At 40.6% G+C, this 16,982-nt stretch overlaps 2 long non-coding RNA genes across 2 annotated transcripts; both read left to right on the forward strand.

The window, feature by feature from the left end:
- The first annotated feature begins 621 nt into the window (after positions 1-621).
- Positions 622-6,984, forward strand: LOC145453983 (uncharacterized). Its single transcript, XR_013919992.1, has 3 exons — positions 622-4,434; positions 4,684-4,794; positions 5,668-6,984. It is a non-coding gene; the product is annotated as an uncharacterized LOC145453983 (long non-coding RNA).
- Positions 6,985-12,615: 5,631 nt separating this feature from the next.
- Positions 12,616-16,102, forward strand: LOC145453600 (uncharacterized). The gene is made up of 3 exons (XR_013919838.1): positions 12,616-12,780; positions 13,415-13,525; positions 15,126-16,102. It is a non-coding gene; the product is annotated as an uncharacterized LOC145453600 (long non-coding RNA).
- The last annotated feature ends 880 nt before the right edge of the window (positions 16,103-16,982 follow it).

Genomic DNA, 16,982 nt, shown 5'->3' on the forward strand with positions numbered 1-16,982 from the left:
AATCGCAAGATGCGTTTTCGCGATGCAGTCAAAATTGATGCAATTTTTGGAATTATACCATGATACTGTGACAGAGAAAATGCATCGGCTGGTTTTGTAAAATTGTAAAAATATGTAAATATGACCAAACGATGCTTCCCATTTGACAAAATTAAAAATATTTTTAGTTTAGCTTAGCTGTTTGCGCCGAACAAATGATTAAGAAAGACTGCAAGTCCCAATCCTTGAATACTTGATTAAGTACATGTACACTAGACGTAGGCTATGGTCTTTGACTACTCAACTAAGTTCCATTTATGACCAATGTCTATTACTAGTAGTAAGAGTGTTTGTGCTTGTAATCAGGATAGTGTGTAATGACAAAATTAGTAAGTTCAATTTCTTTATTAGTTGCTGAGTCATACACAAGAGCTACACTTGGATTTTTTATCTACATTTTTATTATACAGGATTGGATATCTGCCATATTTGAATGATTCATACATTTCAGGATATTAGTGAGTCCATGTTATAAAAACTTGAATAAGGAAGGATATTTACCAAATCTTTATTTCATGTTAATTGCATAGTGGATAATTCAATCTGTGCCACAACGAAACAATTCAGCATGCCTCAGTTAATCACATGTTTGTATATATTTAATGGTTGTATGATGCTCATTCAACCGACAATGTGGCATATAATTTTCGAGGTAAATTGGTAATAATGCTGGAGTCGGAGTCGGAGTCGGGAGTCGGAGTCGGTACGTTTAAAGACCCAGGAGTCGGAGTCGGAGTCGGAGTCGGTACGTTTAAAGACTCAGGAGTCGGAGTCGGAGTCGGAGTCGGTATATTGAAAATGTGTGGAGTCGGAGTCGGAGCCGGAGTCGGTGGTAAAATTTACCGACTCCACAGCCCTGGCTGTAAGTATTGTATACAGTTTCAGCACCGGTCCACTAATGGTCATGGGGTATGTTATGAACTACCAATAAAACCGTAACAGCGATGCCCTTCGTGGTAAATATTAGAACGTTGATAGAATGCAGCTATATAGCATTAATGCGGTCACAGAGCGCATATGTGGATTGCTTTGTAGTTGTTGTTCAAGTATTTACGGTGCTTCGATTACTTTTGTCATTTTACAGCAGGCCTATATTCTTTGTTATGATTGTTAAGCGCTTGTGCGGATGGCATAGCGAGGAGGTTCTTAGATTCACCTTTAACAGTTCTAATGGAATTCCGGACTTGACCTCGGTCGGACGTGAAACAGTAACCCATTGATATTGTAACTGTGGAACTTACCACTACGTACCGTTTCGAGAAATTAAACTAAGAGCGTATTGGAGCTTAAAAATAGCGATGCGCCATAGCTATCTCCACCGAGACCAAGACGTGATTATTTTACATTTTGTTTCAGCAGCCAGTGTCGTGCTGACTGATCGGTGACAATGGCTTTGCGTTTCCAAATGTATCTAAATTGGCAATGGTACACATTGCACATGTATACATGCATAAAGATGCAGCTTCATTTTTACACATAGATGATGTAAGTTCAGAGAAATTTGACAGATTGTTATGTTATGTAAAACTTGTAAATTTTGTATATCTAGCATTCTCAATATTTGGATTGTCCTTCAATTCATTGAAGTACGTTGTACTACATGAATTTGATTGAAAGTAACCCATGAACATAAAATCAACACCGCAACATAATTGTATATTATGTAATACACATTGGTTAATGAATAATCAATTAATATTGAACACGTCCCGGAGAATTCTTGCAATGCAATACCTTCATCGCTCAAACACAGACTGGGGCTTGAACATGTACAAGTACAGTTCCAATTCTCTAATTCAGGGGCGGCCAACGTACGGCCCGCGACGGGATTTTGTCCGGCCCGAGGACAGTTTCCCGTCTTACATGATAATGTGGCCCGCCGCCCTATTCTGCTGAGATTCCCAACTATACTTAATTGCTTATTACGTCAAATTTAAGTGACTGTATGTTATTATATACCTGTGTGATTATCGTGCGCGAGAGTGGAGCTTACGCTCAGGTTCGTCGAAGCGAGAAGACTTGCATTGTCGGCATTTACGATGTACTCAACCTTGAAGTTGTTTGTGGTGATCATGGTGTTTGTCGACTACAATGATCATTTACACTAAACCGATATTGATTCCGTAACTGCCGACTTGTAGCACAGCACACGTCTAGGCTTTGGAGATGGCGAGGAGGAGCCTACAAACCTCCAACTATTAGGCAGGAATTCTGGACTCGACCTGGGGAGGACTCGAACTCACGACCCATTGGCGTCGTAACTGTGGATTATACCACTACGCCAAGGGTGGGCAAACTTTTGATCTCGCGCGGGCTGCATTCAACATCTGAATCCATTCGCGGCGCGCACCATATAAAATTGTCCCTTGATTTATCAGAACACGTGCATCGCGCTCGGTGAAAAGCCCACCCTTTTCTCATCCGTTTAAGCTGGCGGTTGAGCGTTCAGAGGCCATAAATTCTATGATTGGCAAATACCTGTTGGATAATCCATCTTGTGCGAAAAATTATCAAAACGACAGATTTCGCGTCTTCGGGAGGCCGCTCACACTTTCACCAGCATGCCTTGGAGTCGACCTTTATCAAAATACATCAGCCCAAGTCTTGACTACGGAAGGAGTTCGTGTGCCATCTTAAAATAGTACATTGAACGCTGGTGACATCATATTTCGTGAGAGATTGTTGATGTACAATGTTATCTGAAATTCTCCACTAGTTGCTGACGATTACCCCTGCCGAGTGTCAGCCGAAAATATTCGGGTTCATTTCAATATTAATATACTATTCAATTGTATATTAAAGTTTTTCACCTCCATGAAGCTCTTTTAAATTGGGGTTATATACCTAAACGCATTGATTATATAGTGAGGACATGGAGATGATATATATGCTTATTTAAAACAAACCAAACATTGCTTTGATGATGTCGTACAGCGTCAGAAATAGTGGCGAGATTTCATAGGCTGGTCGACCTCAATAACCAATTTGTCAAAACTATAGCGATGAAAGTCGGTTGTTCCGATTCTCAGAACAAGATTGAAATTTAAATCTGTGAGCAGCAATCTGTTCATAGATTTACTTATTCCACTTTTGGTTCAGTTCCAAGACATACAATGCTGACAGCATCATAACCATGGATGCTTCAAACACGCTTTTACTATGTGTAGATAAAATATAAATACCCTATTTCTACTCATACAGAGAAAGAACCTACCTAAGACATGCGCGATTCATTTTTTTATAAGCACATCACTGAATTAATTAAAACTGGAATTTCCAATCTGAAATCACACCCGTGATCCGAATTATGTCAATCTCGTTTAGGATTTCTGTGATGTTTAGCAGTTAAAACATTTCAAACAGCGTTGGCCTTGAGATCAGGCAGTCGCGCAAGAAATTAAACATAAAAAATAATATAGGAAGTATTTACCCTCAACAGTGGTTCTCAAACTTTTTAAGACTGTTTAAGACCTTACCGTCATATCACAAAACGATACCAATAAAATGCAGGTTGCAAAAGATTTTGTCTTTGCAAACAATTTTGACATTTTTTGACCTAACGCTAAAATTTTGACCTTATTTTGACTTTTTTTGACATGTCAAAAAAAATCGCCCTAACTTTCTTTAGACTCTCGCGGGCCGAACAGAACGGTGTTGCGGGCCGCATGCGACCCGCGGGCCGTATTTTGCCCACCCCTGCACTACGCTATCTCGCCACCTACATAACTCTAATGAATTGATATATTGGTAAATTTGGGTGCCGGGCTTATCGAACGCCTTGAAAGCTTAATTAGGGATTGCACCGTGTGTTGATTGGTCAGAGAAAGCAGACATGGTGGCGCCTGTATGACAATGCTGTTCTCAAATCCACATTGTTTTCGTCATTATCGGCGAGAAATGGCTTTGAAGTGATTCAATAAATACGATCATTAGATTCATTAAATACGATTTATTCCTTGTATATGTGGATAAATGGGTGAATAATGTATCGATTCAGCAATCCGGCCCGCCGAATACTTAATTTCCTATATCCGGTCCGCCGACTGGAGAAGTTGCCCGCCCCTGCTCTAATTCCTATATTTTATGACAAATCGAAATTATTCGGATGATTTGAGATGTTGGATGTAGCCTACCTGTATTTTATATGCCTCTCACTTTGAATATCTCGCTGTTATGATACGCACTGATCGAGCACTTGCTATTTTAAATGCTCCGCTATTACGACACTCACTGTTTTGGCAATCGCTATTTTGTATGCGAGACATACAGGCTATTCTCGTATCCATAACTAAAAGTTGGAGTGACCAAGAACGATGAACAAACAACTAGTGGGTCTCATGGCCTCTTTGCTGCTCTTGCAGTACCTCAATTATCCAGTGGATTCCACGCGGAAAAGTAAGTTTATGAATTATCACGACTGCTTTTTATCCGTAATCAATAACCATTTGCTGGGTGGTTTTGATGTAATCGTAAGATTTCGCCGTAAAAGCAATGGAGATAATGTCTGCACCCTTAGTGCATGATTCCCGACTCCTGAAGTATTCCGTAACGTGCTGAAGTCATGGCAAAAAATTGCGCCATCAGATTTCCTAGCGATACGATAATGTCATCAAAAGGATATTCGAACCATCTGCAATTTAACAGTGGTCAAGGCGTTCCGGTTGGTCAAAAATCAGTGTGATACACTTTACTGCACTCAGGCTTACAATCTGCATAACTGCAAGACGCGATTCCGGAAAAGAAGACAGCGAAAGTGTGAGTCTTACATCTAACATATTACAGACAATGTATTGCGGACAGGTGCAGACGAAAGTCCGCGGGTAACACGCCGTAGCACTATCATATGTGTTTTCTATTATTACTTTCTCTTGGGCAATCTTGTTTCAGTCTCGTAAAATTCATGGTTTAACGATTGTTAGTGACAAAACCTTCTGGTAAGATCTAAGTTCCCAGACTATTGAAGACGCGAATTCCATAAACTAAATATCTAATACATGGGTTGAATCGGAATCTTCGACTTGAGAAAATACATAAGAGCATTACAAAGATGACCGCACGATGAATTTTGTTATAAACGAATTGGGGTATCGGGTATACCTCAGAAACTGGCCATATGCCCGCATTTTAGTATACTCTAGCACAGTGGTGTCAAACATACTGCCCGCGGGCCGCATCCGGCCCGACAGACGCAAATATGAGTATAGATTGAAACATCCTTATATTTTCCAGCACATTTGTAACAAATGTTGAGATTTTTTTGCAGGACTGTGTTCAACTGGTCAATCATCGTATTTTTGTCAAATCCATTTCTCTTGAATAAAAGTGTTGCGGTGTGCTATCCTAAAAACCCAATGATCCGTGTATTATCTATTATATATACTTTTGAGGTATTCAAGTGAAAAGCAAGAGCACGAGGTAACATTTTGGAATCAGTTGACTGGTCCGGCCCGCAAGCGACTGGAAGGCTTGAATCCGGCCCGCAACGCAATTTGAGTTTGACACCCCTGCTTTAGCACAATGATACTTTGCTTTTTTCACGCTCCATTACTCGGTTTTACCAAGCCCTTGTTGCGAATAGAGCACCATTAGGCAGGAGTTGATTTTTGAAATTGCATTGTCTATTTTCAGTTTGCAGAATGTGCTTGAAGAGGTTTTGCTCAAAGAGAAGCAGGAACTCTCCTTTTCTGTATGCATTGTAGGCAGAAACTTCACTATATGCACGACAAAACGCAGCCACCAAAGTCTGGTTTTAAAATCAAAACAACGAATTGCAATGTCCACTGGAAACTTTTGAAACAATAATGTGTTTACATCGCCATATTTATTAGGGATGGTGTGAACGTGAGGTTCACGTTCGCGTTCTGTGTGTGAACCTCGGTAATTTAGAGGTTCGCGTTCACAACAGAACTTTGGTAGGTTCTGCACTGTGAACCTTTTTGATGAATTACAATTTTCACTTCATTATAACATCTATGGTTCAAATATATTGCATTTCAACTGCGGGTCACTCTATGCATGGCGCTGGCAGCATAAAAAATCAACACTAAACGAGCATGGACCTTGACAATCTCAAAAGTTTTACTTGCCGTGTTACAAAGATTTTCTCGAAATATCCAGCTTTCCGTTTGTGAATATTTAGTGACTCTCTGTTGTGAGCTTGACCCTCAATCACACAACATCACGAGCGAAATACGTAGTCAGCGAATGATGCTTATTCAACCAATGAATGACATTGATATCGTTTTCTGATGCAAAAAATCTAGCAGGGGTACGGGGTCAATCTTGACTTCATATCTTTACTGTATCTTTAAAACCAAATCCGTGCGATTACGGTGTTGGCTACTGCTGTAAACTTGTTAATGGGGTAATATCGGTAGCGAGTACATAAACCCGTTTTACACTCTGCTCAATATCAATGTAGAAATACTCAAACGCCGAATTCATAGTCCGGTCCGGTCAATACCGGTAAGGCGTAAGACTATATTCCCTGATAAGTCCTCGTCGAAATTGTTGGCAAAGCGACGGAATACATCGATTTTATGGTATTATTTTATCCTTTGATTACCTCGGTCGATACATTTAGCGACGTTTAAAACGCCAATATGTACTTCAGCATTGTGGCATTATGTGGCTCGAGTCGTCGCTAGGTATCGTGCACATTAATATAGGCTATCACTTCATTGAAAGATAAGGTTGGAATGAGCAATATGACGTCACGTGACGTCATGAGGTTCACGTTCGCGTTCACACAGAACCTTTCAAAAAGGTTCGCGTTCACACGAACCTGAACCTTTCAGAGGTTCACACCATCCCTAATATTTATGCAATGATATATGAATGTACATGTGCATATTCTATTCATTTTACTCGATTGCAGGAATGATCATGATCATATTTATGAAAGGCGGCGTGGGAAACTGGTGCTATGAAGCAATACAATGTAAACTGTTTGGTAAAGTCTTTTGGAGGGACTAGGGCTAGGTGGTACATATAAGGTCTTGTCGGTACTACTATCGTAATCGTGAAATTGGCGATTCGAAAATGCGTCACTCGTCTTGTGTATCGCTACTGGAAATGTAGCAACTAACAACACGACACGACACCTGCAGTTTATAAAGTGATGTTAGAGATACTAGCGGGGACGAGGGTAAAATCACAGATGTCTGTAAAGCTTTTGTTCAACGAAGATCGTGAACAATTTAAATTGCTATCGCAACAACCATCTGGACTGTGTGCACGCACGTAAAGGCATCGCCAAAATGAATATTCGGGAGGCACATTTGAACATTTGATGCGCAGCGAAATTTTGCAATTTTGTAATGACCCGAGTCGCGACTTGTACGCGAGTCACTTTGCATGACTCGAACCATGTCATGTGACTTGGACTAACATGGACATAGATTTGACTCTAACTTCGAAGAACAGTAAAGTGACCACATTATTGATATTTCGTCTATCAGCCCTGATACTTGAGAAATAGGACCAGAAACTGCTAAGACCGAGGTAAATTACGATATAACGAATGCGAGCCAGTCTATATCACTCGAGCGGAGTTGAAAAATTGGATTGCAGATGAACTGAAAACTGAACAGTGAAAATAATGACTTGGACTCGGATTCGACTTGAACACTACGACTAGGACTCGACCCTCTACTATAGCTGAATTCACCTGGGCTTGACTCCGTGGTGAATTGAAAATGACTCGACTTGACTCAAAACGATCAAACTGAAATTGATTTGTGTCTCACCACCTTGTGACTTGGTTACAACCCCGCGTATAGTGATCGCAGATGTCACAATGCCAAAGCAATAATTGCGAGAAAGGGCATCGGTGATCCCGAACTTGGCTACGCCGGTGACAGATTGGTGTCTTGTCCGACACATATAAATTTTATTGGCGTGATTGCAATAATGACGACGCTGTCGGGTTTTGAATATTTTGAACTTCTTTGTCTGGTGATATATTCTGAAATAATAGTTCTCACTCGAAGTCGTAAGTCGTCCAAGACCTTAGTTGCTAATCGCGATATTCGCAGACTGGGCAGTGAATTAGGAATTCCTACTACTTACATGTGTTTTGTGCGAACGACTGTTTGAGCAGATATTGAGTGCAATGAGGGATCATGGAAGAGTGGAGTAAGAAACTGACAACGGCCAGTCCAAAACTTCAAACATAGCCATTCATTCCTCTGTCCTTGTATGCTGTTTATGTCAGGTTGTTGTAGTATTCATGATGTTTCGACATATGTGGTCCTTTTAGACTGGCTCGATATCTTTTTACTCATAAACTACTGTCTTTAAGCACGACCTGCATTTGATCTAGCTAGACTTTCGTAAGACACAGCTTACGCAGCAGATCGGGTGGCGAAGAGCCCAGAGCAGGAGTGTGAAGCATATATACATCCCGCCGGCCGCATCCGGCCCGTCAGACGATTTCATCAGGCCCGCGAAGCAACTCTGAGTAGATTGAAATATTCTTGTATTATCCGGCACATTTATGATAATGATATTTCGAATGTTGAGATTTTTAGTAAGAAATACTTCCATTAAATATCCTCCTAGCCAGCATAACTCGAGTATGTTCTTATGCTGGATTGTAACCATCCGATAGTGGTGTCGTGATTTCAATCTAGTCACTATTAAGAATAAGTCACTGACATTGGCACCAAATTCCGAGAAGCCAAAAATGTTCTCGCTTAGTACAGAGTTATGTGGAAAATGGACCAAAAAACAGTTATTCAAAGAAGTGAAAACGCCTTTGCGAACGCGTTATAGTCAGGATAGGATACACGGATACTATAATAGTTACACAAAAATATAGCATGCATATATCAGTGGTCATACTGCTGTATAACTTGTGGTGCAGTAGGTTCCTGGTCTCCAGAGAAACCCGAATCACGATATAATAACAATAATAATGTACCGAATTCGAACGTCCGCGTTTACACAATTAAATCTCTTGCATTTTTGACAACGCCTACGCAGCGGTAATGACAGAATACGAATAAAACAAAGGGAGCGTAGAAACATGCCAACTTAAATCGTCATCAGAACCACTGTTATAGTGGTTTATAAGGTTCTGCTGGAATAGCACCCCTGTGATTCGCAAGATGATTTAATATACTACTATGAATAGGCTTGACAAAGAAGTAGGTCTAGTCAGGTAAAACAAGCGCATGGATTTTGAGGTAACAGTTTAGAATCACTAGTCTGGCCCGGCTCGCGAGCTATCCGAAGGTTTGAATCCGACCCACGACCAATTTTCCCTCTCAGCTGCGCGCGTGCGCGGCGGCACACTGCTGAAAAAGTTGCCGCCTACAGCAAAATCTGTGCCGCGCACAAAAAACGAAACGATGACCTTTTCTTAGTCGTCAGGCACTGTTGTCCAAGGGACGTCGCAGTGAGTTGGTGGAGTTTGCGCAGACTCGTGATAAATTAGAGGGGACATTTCCCGCGACGCATGTTAAGTGTAGCAGACTCCTGACCTATAGCCATAGATCAACTCCCAACAGGAATTTAGGGGTTCTGGTGGCGACCCTGGTCGTACCTGAACTCTCAACCCTTTGGACTTAGGGTTGTGAAACGTACCATGGCGCCATACTCACCACCGTTATCTCTATTTGGTATTTGACTCGTTTCTACTGCCTGAGCTGAATAAAGAATGCTCATGACGCTCTCGCAGTTTACGGGGTATCACATGATCCTTGTGATAGTGATCTACTAATCACTGCGAATTTGGTTCTTTGAAACGGAATGTAAAACTATAAGATACCCGATGTATGCAAAGTCGTACGGTGTCAATATGTGCGTATTGGATCTAGCTATAGGAATAAAGCTACAGGGAATAGCCTAACATACCTACCTGCAAATTAGAAATCTGAGGGTGCTGTTCGCTGCTGCGCACTCTTTGCTAAGTTTGTGGTTTGCTATGTCATCCGTTATGTAATGTTTGTTTGCTGAATCGACATACTTATATACATTGGGCCATTAGCCATATATATATTCGAATGGGTGCATATACCTAGTATAGTTTTCCGTATGTGTTTGAACACAATCACATCAAATGCAACTGTTAATAATCAGGGAATCAGGTGAAGTAGTTTTCTAATCAGATATTCTACGAAATTGTGATGGCGACCTTTAATGTGATATATGATAGGCATAGGCAGACAAAGACACGCAAAGATTTATGTGAGCTACGGATTTGCTGAGCGTCAGAGATCGGAATAATGGTATATCTGCACTTTATATGAGGATAGTTAAACGCGAGAGGAATATCGTGGATGCTTGAGCTGATTTTCGTACGACTGTTATCAAGTACTATTGTAAAAGAATATAGGTTTTTATAATATCCGCACTAACAACGTTTTCTCCTACCGAGGACTGAGTAGCGATATTCGTGGTGCCCGTTGCAAGCTGCAGACCTGTTCACTTTATGAATGGGACATTTTTCGGCTTGGCCGATTCCAATTTCAATCTGATAAAATCATACATTTCCCGGTGTGATAACTAAGTCCACATCGCCCTCGGCCCCTGAACTGTCTCTTCTGTGTTCCAGAGCCGTAGTGCAGTGGAGAGTAGACCATAACGCCCAAACACCAACATAAACACCGTTTTGTCGCAGATGTACATTATAGAGAATCTTATTTGGGCCACGTTTTAATGAAATAAGTATGCAGTAAAATAGATTAATATGAATGAGTTATGTGACGTGAGTAATATGCATGCAGTAAATTATGGTTACGTCATTGCACTATATGGTGAAATGAAGTCAATTTCCAAAAGTTGACAGGCTACTAAATTACGATCGCTCGAAAGGATTAGGCTTACAGTTTACAGTTGTCTCATCTATTTCCATCGTCCCTGCAGCTTTTATTATGTTATAGGGGGGCAGACCTGCTTCATGCGTGAGCCGCATATCAAATATTGTAAAAAGCCACAGCACAAAAATTTAAAAATGCGAACTTAGTCCGTCACAATGAAGTGTAGAGTATCAAGTGGAGTTTAATATTGTGTGGGACACGGTGCGTCTCCACCTGGGCTGAAATGTGTTTGAAATTAGCCTGGTATGACGTCACATCAAAGGAGTGCAGAGCAGTTGCTTCAAGTGTGGATGAGCATTGAAGGAAGATTTCAGCTCAGTAATATTACATGACGTTTCTGGTTACTAGTTTTGTAGTTATTAAACGGACATCGAAATATAAGGAAGGATAATGACTGACCTCCATTATCACTGAATGCAAACTCTTCCACACATTATGTTTCAAAAGTTCTATTTTCGTGTCCATGCTTTTTTTCTTGCAATTATCGCACAACGATATTTTCTCGGCCAAACTCTGCAGTTATTGCTAGCCTTTATAATACAAATGTGAGGACCGTATTCACCATTGCCAGCCCGGAAATAATCGTGACCTGCGCATTCGTGATCAATTATCAGGTTCATTGTTGAACGCACTGTTTATCATCGATTGATGACCAAAGGTCATTGACCATGCTCCATTATTGCGGGTTTGTGTGAACGTTTATGTGAACTCGATTCGAGAGTTCCATTGCAAAGTTGTAACCCTGTAGTGCCACCCCCCTAAATTTTGCAAGTGTTTACGTAAACCACAAGGCAGGGAAACACGAAACAATACGAATATTGTTAATACGTGATAGAATGCGTCAATTTATAATCAGGTTCAACCTCTTGCAGAATGGCAAAACGCATGTGCAGGTGCAATCATTAAAGGGTCGCCACCAAAGGCTCAAAGACCGCATGCGGCTCGCGAGCCATACTTTCCCCACCTCTGTAGCGTCTCCAACAAGGATAGTAGGATGTCGGGAACATGGGCATTAACAACGACCAACTGTATAATACCATAAATTGTGATCAATGGGGGATACACTAGTATATATACATGTTGAAAAGTGTTATAGCTCTATTTATTTCGATACCATGTATTGTATGGTAATGGTTAGCGACTGAAACATCGGATAAAACTACTGACATAAGTCAGCAATAGCTCATTTAAAATTCTGACCGTAACTATCGATACGTTCCAGCATGCACCAAGCGTTTCTCCAATTACGAGCATGAGGAATGAACCGTTGAACATGGTCGTTCGATCAGTCATCAAATTTACGATTCAATTTACGATGTAATTTGACTACGTAAAGATTAGCAGGTGCCAAATATTTGTTATGATGTCCACTGGCGGTATAGCCATCATATCCAATCGGTTTATATAAGTAATCATGAACTTTTCCACTATCGCAAATTTGGTCTTGTTACACCAGAGCCCAATTTTCAAATTTTATTGACGGTCAACGTTTCCATTAAATGTAATCGCTTTGCATTTCAGTGGAAATAAGCCACAGCTGAGTTTGTTCCATGTTGATTTGCATATTAGCACTATGTTATAAAAATGCACTCATTGTCTTTGTCACTTCAACTATAATTACTAGAGTAGCTAAGCTTTGAATGTCTATGGGGCTTACGTATAACGATAAAATACCGCACAACCAAGGATATATAGAAAGTTTTATAGAATATAAAAAGGTATGTATAAAGTTCTATACATCTCTTCATACAACTAAACTTACATTTGCATAATTCAGTATACTATACATATTACGATAAATTCGTAACCGACAACATGAAGACCTTATATGCCAGTTTGATGCTCACGATTTTGGTCGTCCAAATCTGCGCGATGCCATCCGATGCAGCCATTCCACGAAACAAGTTTCGCCGAAGGGGTGAGTATCATTCTGAACAGACCATGACTCAAACATGTCGCAATAGGGTGCGCAAACAACAAAACACTGTCACTATCACCAAGAAATTAATTTGCCGAATCGCATTCGCACACGTTGAAATATATGGGCTACTATTTTTTAAATCGGTTCGTTGCTCATGCGAAACAATGGCAAAAGGAAACATACAGTAGTACTATATATTGTGGAAGATGGATCTAGAAACATTGAATGTTTCACTTTACATATAGTACGGGTGCATGCGTCGTAGGACATGCCAGGTCATGCAATAACTGTAGATTACGACGTGTATGGTGTTGAGATCCTGTCTTTGCAACCCGGCGGTGGCGAAAGGCGCCTTTGCACACTCCGAAACTCCTACTTGTGCATCGTAATGTCACCTGTTATTCCTATCTCATAAGTAACATACCGAACGAAAAGTATTTCAACTGATGATTTCTTCATTGGAGCAAATTACTGAATATTCCAATACAGAGATAATTGGATACAGATGGGGGCATCACGTTTAGTAACAAAAAAGCAGGCTTACATTCGGATTAGATTAGTATGAGTAATTTGTTTTTACTTATAAATTTTATTAATTATTTTATATCATAAAACATTTTCTTCTCGTCAGCACTCAGAGCGTATCGGTTACTTCGGAGAACGTGCAAAGTGGTTTACTGCCCGCAAGTGAGAAATATCCGGGAATGCAAACTTCACTACAATGAGCGACATCTACGGAAGTGTGAGTTTCAAAATACCACATTTCAATTACGCAATGCTCGATATATATACTTACAAATATCTTATTTATTACGTTCGGTATTACCAGGACCGTAACTGTCGCACCCCAAACCCCCCAATTGGGGGGGCCCGAGCTCGAAGGAGGCCCCAAATTATTTCGCGAATTAGCATAAATTAAAGAGTATTTTTTCAAAATTTATGCAACCTTTTCAAAACTTTTTCGCGCTATGCGCGATTTCAAATTGCCAAATATCTTGATTTCGGGGTACTCTTCCCCTAAGAAAAAATACGATAGATTTATAGAAATGGGCATATCGGCGTTGGCCATTACCGCGCCACGATGCACCAAGACGAATAAAGTTTTAGGCCATGTAGCATGTGACTCCAAGAAGTGGGCCAGGACGATCGGCAGCGAAAAAACCTTGGCCGAAAACGACCGCCCTTATGTTGACCTAAAACTTCGTTATATATACAAAATACAAATAGGTTTAATTGGAAAAATTATATGCCAGTGAAGAAATACCAATTTGAAATCGTGTGCGTCTTTTACTTCAGTAGCCTACGTTTGGGCGAGTCTATATATTTTGGTATAACAGACAGGAGGTCGCTAAATAACATCATGTTACGGAGTCATATCAAGGGCCCTACAGTTTCCAAGACACCTTACTCAAGTCTACCGGTAAATCTGATTACGTGAGCAGAGAGGACATGAAATTGATAGCGATAGATATGCAATTCCCTATCTTTTTGACCGATTTTATCATGATTTATCGAAAATTTCCGCGCTGCCTCGCTGCACAGTACCGCTAATTTCGTGTCAAAAGCGAACAACGTGATTGGGTGTAGTTTATCACCCTATGGTAGTCCAAGACCCAAATTTTTTGGGGGGACGTGATGAAGTACTGTTTTCTTCCTGTCAACGGGTATACTTCCAAAGGTGTTTAATTATTATTATTGAGGGGTTCTACCTTTTCAACACACCTCCCCTGTAAATCTGATTACGTGAGCAGTGAGAGGATAATGATTGATTGCAATATATATGCAATTCCCGATGATATTGGCCGATTCAATCATGAATTAGAGAAATTTTTCGCGCTTCGCGCGTCTAGTCTAGAAAAGCTGACACAGTGAAAGGCGCCCAATGTAGAGGACAAGTATCTCGGTAAACAGCGGATAGCGTGAGAGGAGCCCCCCAGAGGTTGAGTTCATCATCATGTTGGGGGCCGAAGACCAACGTTTTGGGGGGGGGCTGTCGAAGTGCTGTTACGGCCCTGGCTAGATAGTACGACTAATTTTGTGGCAAAAGCAAACAACGTGATTGAGGGTAGGTTTATCACCCTATGGAAGCCCAAGACCCAAGTTTATTTTGGGGGGCCTGACGAAGGGCTGTTTCGTTCCTGCCAACGGGTATACGCACGAAGATGGCGAAGACCCCCAGAAGTTGAGTTTATCATCATATAGGGGCCCAAGACCAACGTTTTGGGGGGGCTGACGAAGTGCTGTTACGGCCCTGGGTATTACTTCAGACAAGCCCAGAAGTATATTTTTGCGAACAACTAAAAGACTCGAACCACACGAATTGAAATTATCTATTTTTTCAGTCTGCCGAGCCTGTGTTGCCAATTTCTGTCTGAGGAAGCATGCGAGTTCCCCGTTTGGGTATATAGTTTGATGTGACGTACGTCTGCTTTTATATGAAATAAGAGCACGAAGAAAAACACGCTCAATTACGACGACTACGCCATCCGTCCGATTACATCCACAAGAATCTCTTCAAACCGACAAACGTCGTCGCTAAGATATTGGAACGCTCACACTTTGAGTCATCACCATTCAACTTCCTACATATAAACTGGGGAAATTTCTTATGATCAGCCAGTTATTGTCTTCAGGTTGTGAAGATCCATGCTATTTTACTTGTGCTCGGCATTATTTACATTTAATAAGCATTCACCAGCCTCTGCTTGAACTGATAGGCTATAACTATTGTGAGCTATGACAACGGACATAATTATAAAATTTTTAATCCACCCATTGCGAACAAACCGCCGGCACGTAGAAACCGGGTAGGAGAAAGTATCCTTTTTCGTCTTCAGTCCCACCACTGTCGTCTGAATAGCCATTTGTTTAGAATAGGTTCAGTGAAATTCCCACTTTGCTCTCTTCGTCGGTATCCGGAAACCACTGAACATTTTTTTATTCACTGCTCAACATATGATTTCCATCGTACTTACCTCATTGCTAAATGTGCTCAATTGAATGTTAAATTCTCTCCTCACCGAGGATCGAATTGTCCCTTTCACTATTGACTATGTGTAATCCTGCAACCGTAATTTGTGGATGACCATGAATGTTTTAATTCCCACCGCTCTGAAATTTCCTTTTTCTGGCTTTGATATTCTTTCGTTTCACTGAAATGCTATTTTTAAAATATTATGTCTATCTAATACGTTCGCCATCATTGAATGCTTTTTATTTCTTGCGCCATTATTGACCGTGGTGCAAAAGACCAATAGGTGATAAGCGCCAAATTTTTCTTTTAATAAACAACAACAACAACTGTTGTGACCGCTTCTAATTGTTTAATTATTTCATTCTAAAGGAAAATTCTGAGTGTCGATCATGGCTCGCATGTCATGTTTAAGGAAACGTAAAGCTACTTATTCAGGGTGATGTTGAATTAGAAATTTGCCAACCTGCGACCGATGAAGGAAATTTGTGCGGCCGTGGACACGTTATCCAATTAGTATGTATTGGCGGCCGTTAAATTGAAGATTGAATTTATGTATTGATTCCCGAATTGTCGGAAGATTTTAAATAATCATAGAATTTTCATCGTGCATTAGAAATTTGCCAACCTGCGACCGTTAAATGAAATTTGTGCGGCCGTGGACACGTTATCCAATTAGTATGTATTAGCGGCCGTTAAATTGAAGATTGAATTTATGTATTGACTCCCGAATTGTCGGAAGATTTTAAATAATCATAGAATTTTCATCGTGCTGCGCGCGATTCGATGTGACTTCTTTTTTCGATTTTAATATAGTACCACCCACTGCAGTCTGAGCCCCACAACAGAGATTTGAATGGCAGAGGAAAATGATTCTCCCATATATAAATAGCAACTTGTAATCGTATGTTCCTCACGAAAGAAATTTATTTCTAGTACGTTTGAACTATTCCAATATCATTCCTATATATCGACAATTTTGATGGGGTCAGGAAATAACAGCAACGAAGTGGCTAATGACAATTGGCCAACCCGAAGATCCATCATCATTTATAACTAGCCCAATATTTTAGGAAATCCCCCCATTATTAACTCTATCGGTGAATCTGATCATATATGGCCTGAGAAAGGATAAATGCTTGATAGGAATATGTGAAACCGCTAACATTATTGACGTAATTCTGAAAGATTTTCGCGCTTCGTGCGACCATGACGTATCCCAGATACT

Source organism: Botryllus schlosseri, chromosome 13 (genome assembly GCF_051294905.1).
Source record: "Botryllus schlosseri isolate E-star chromosome 13, Bs_hap1, whole genome shotgun sequence".
Lineage (NCBI taxonomy): Eukaryota > Metazoa > Chordata > Ascidiacea > Stolidobranchia > Styelidae > Botryllus > Botryllus schlosseri.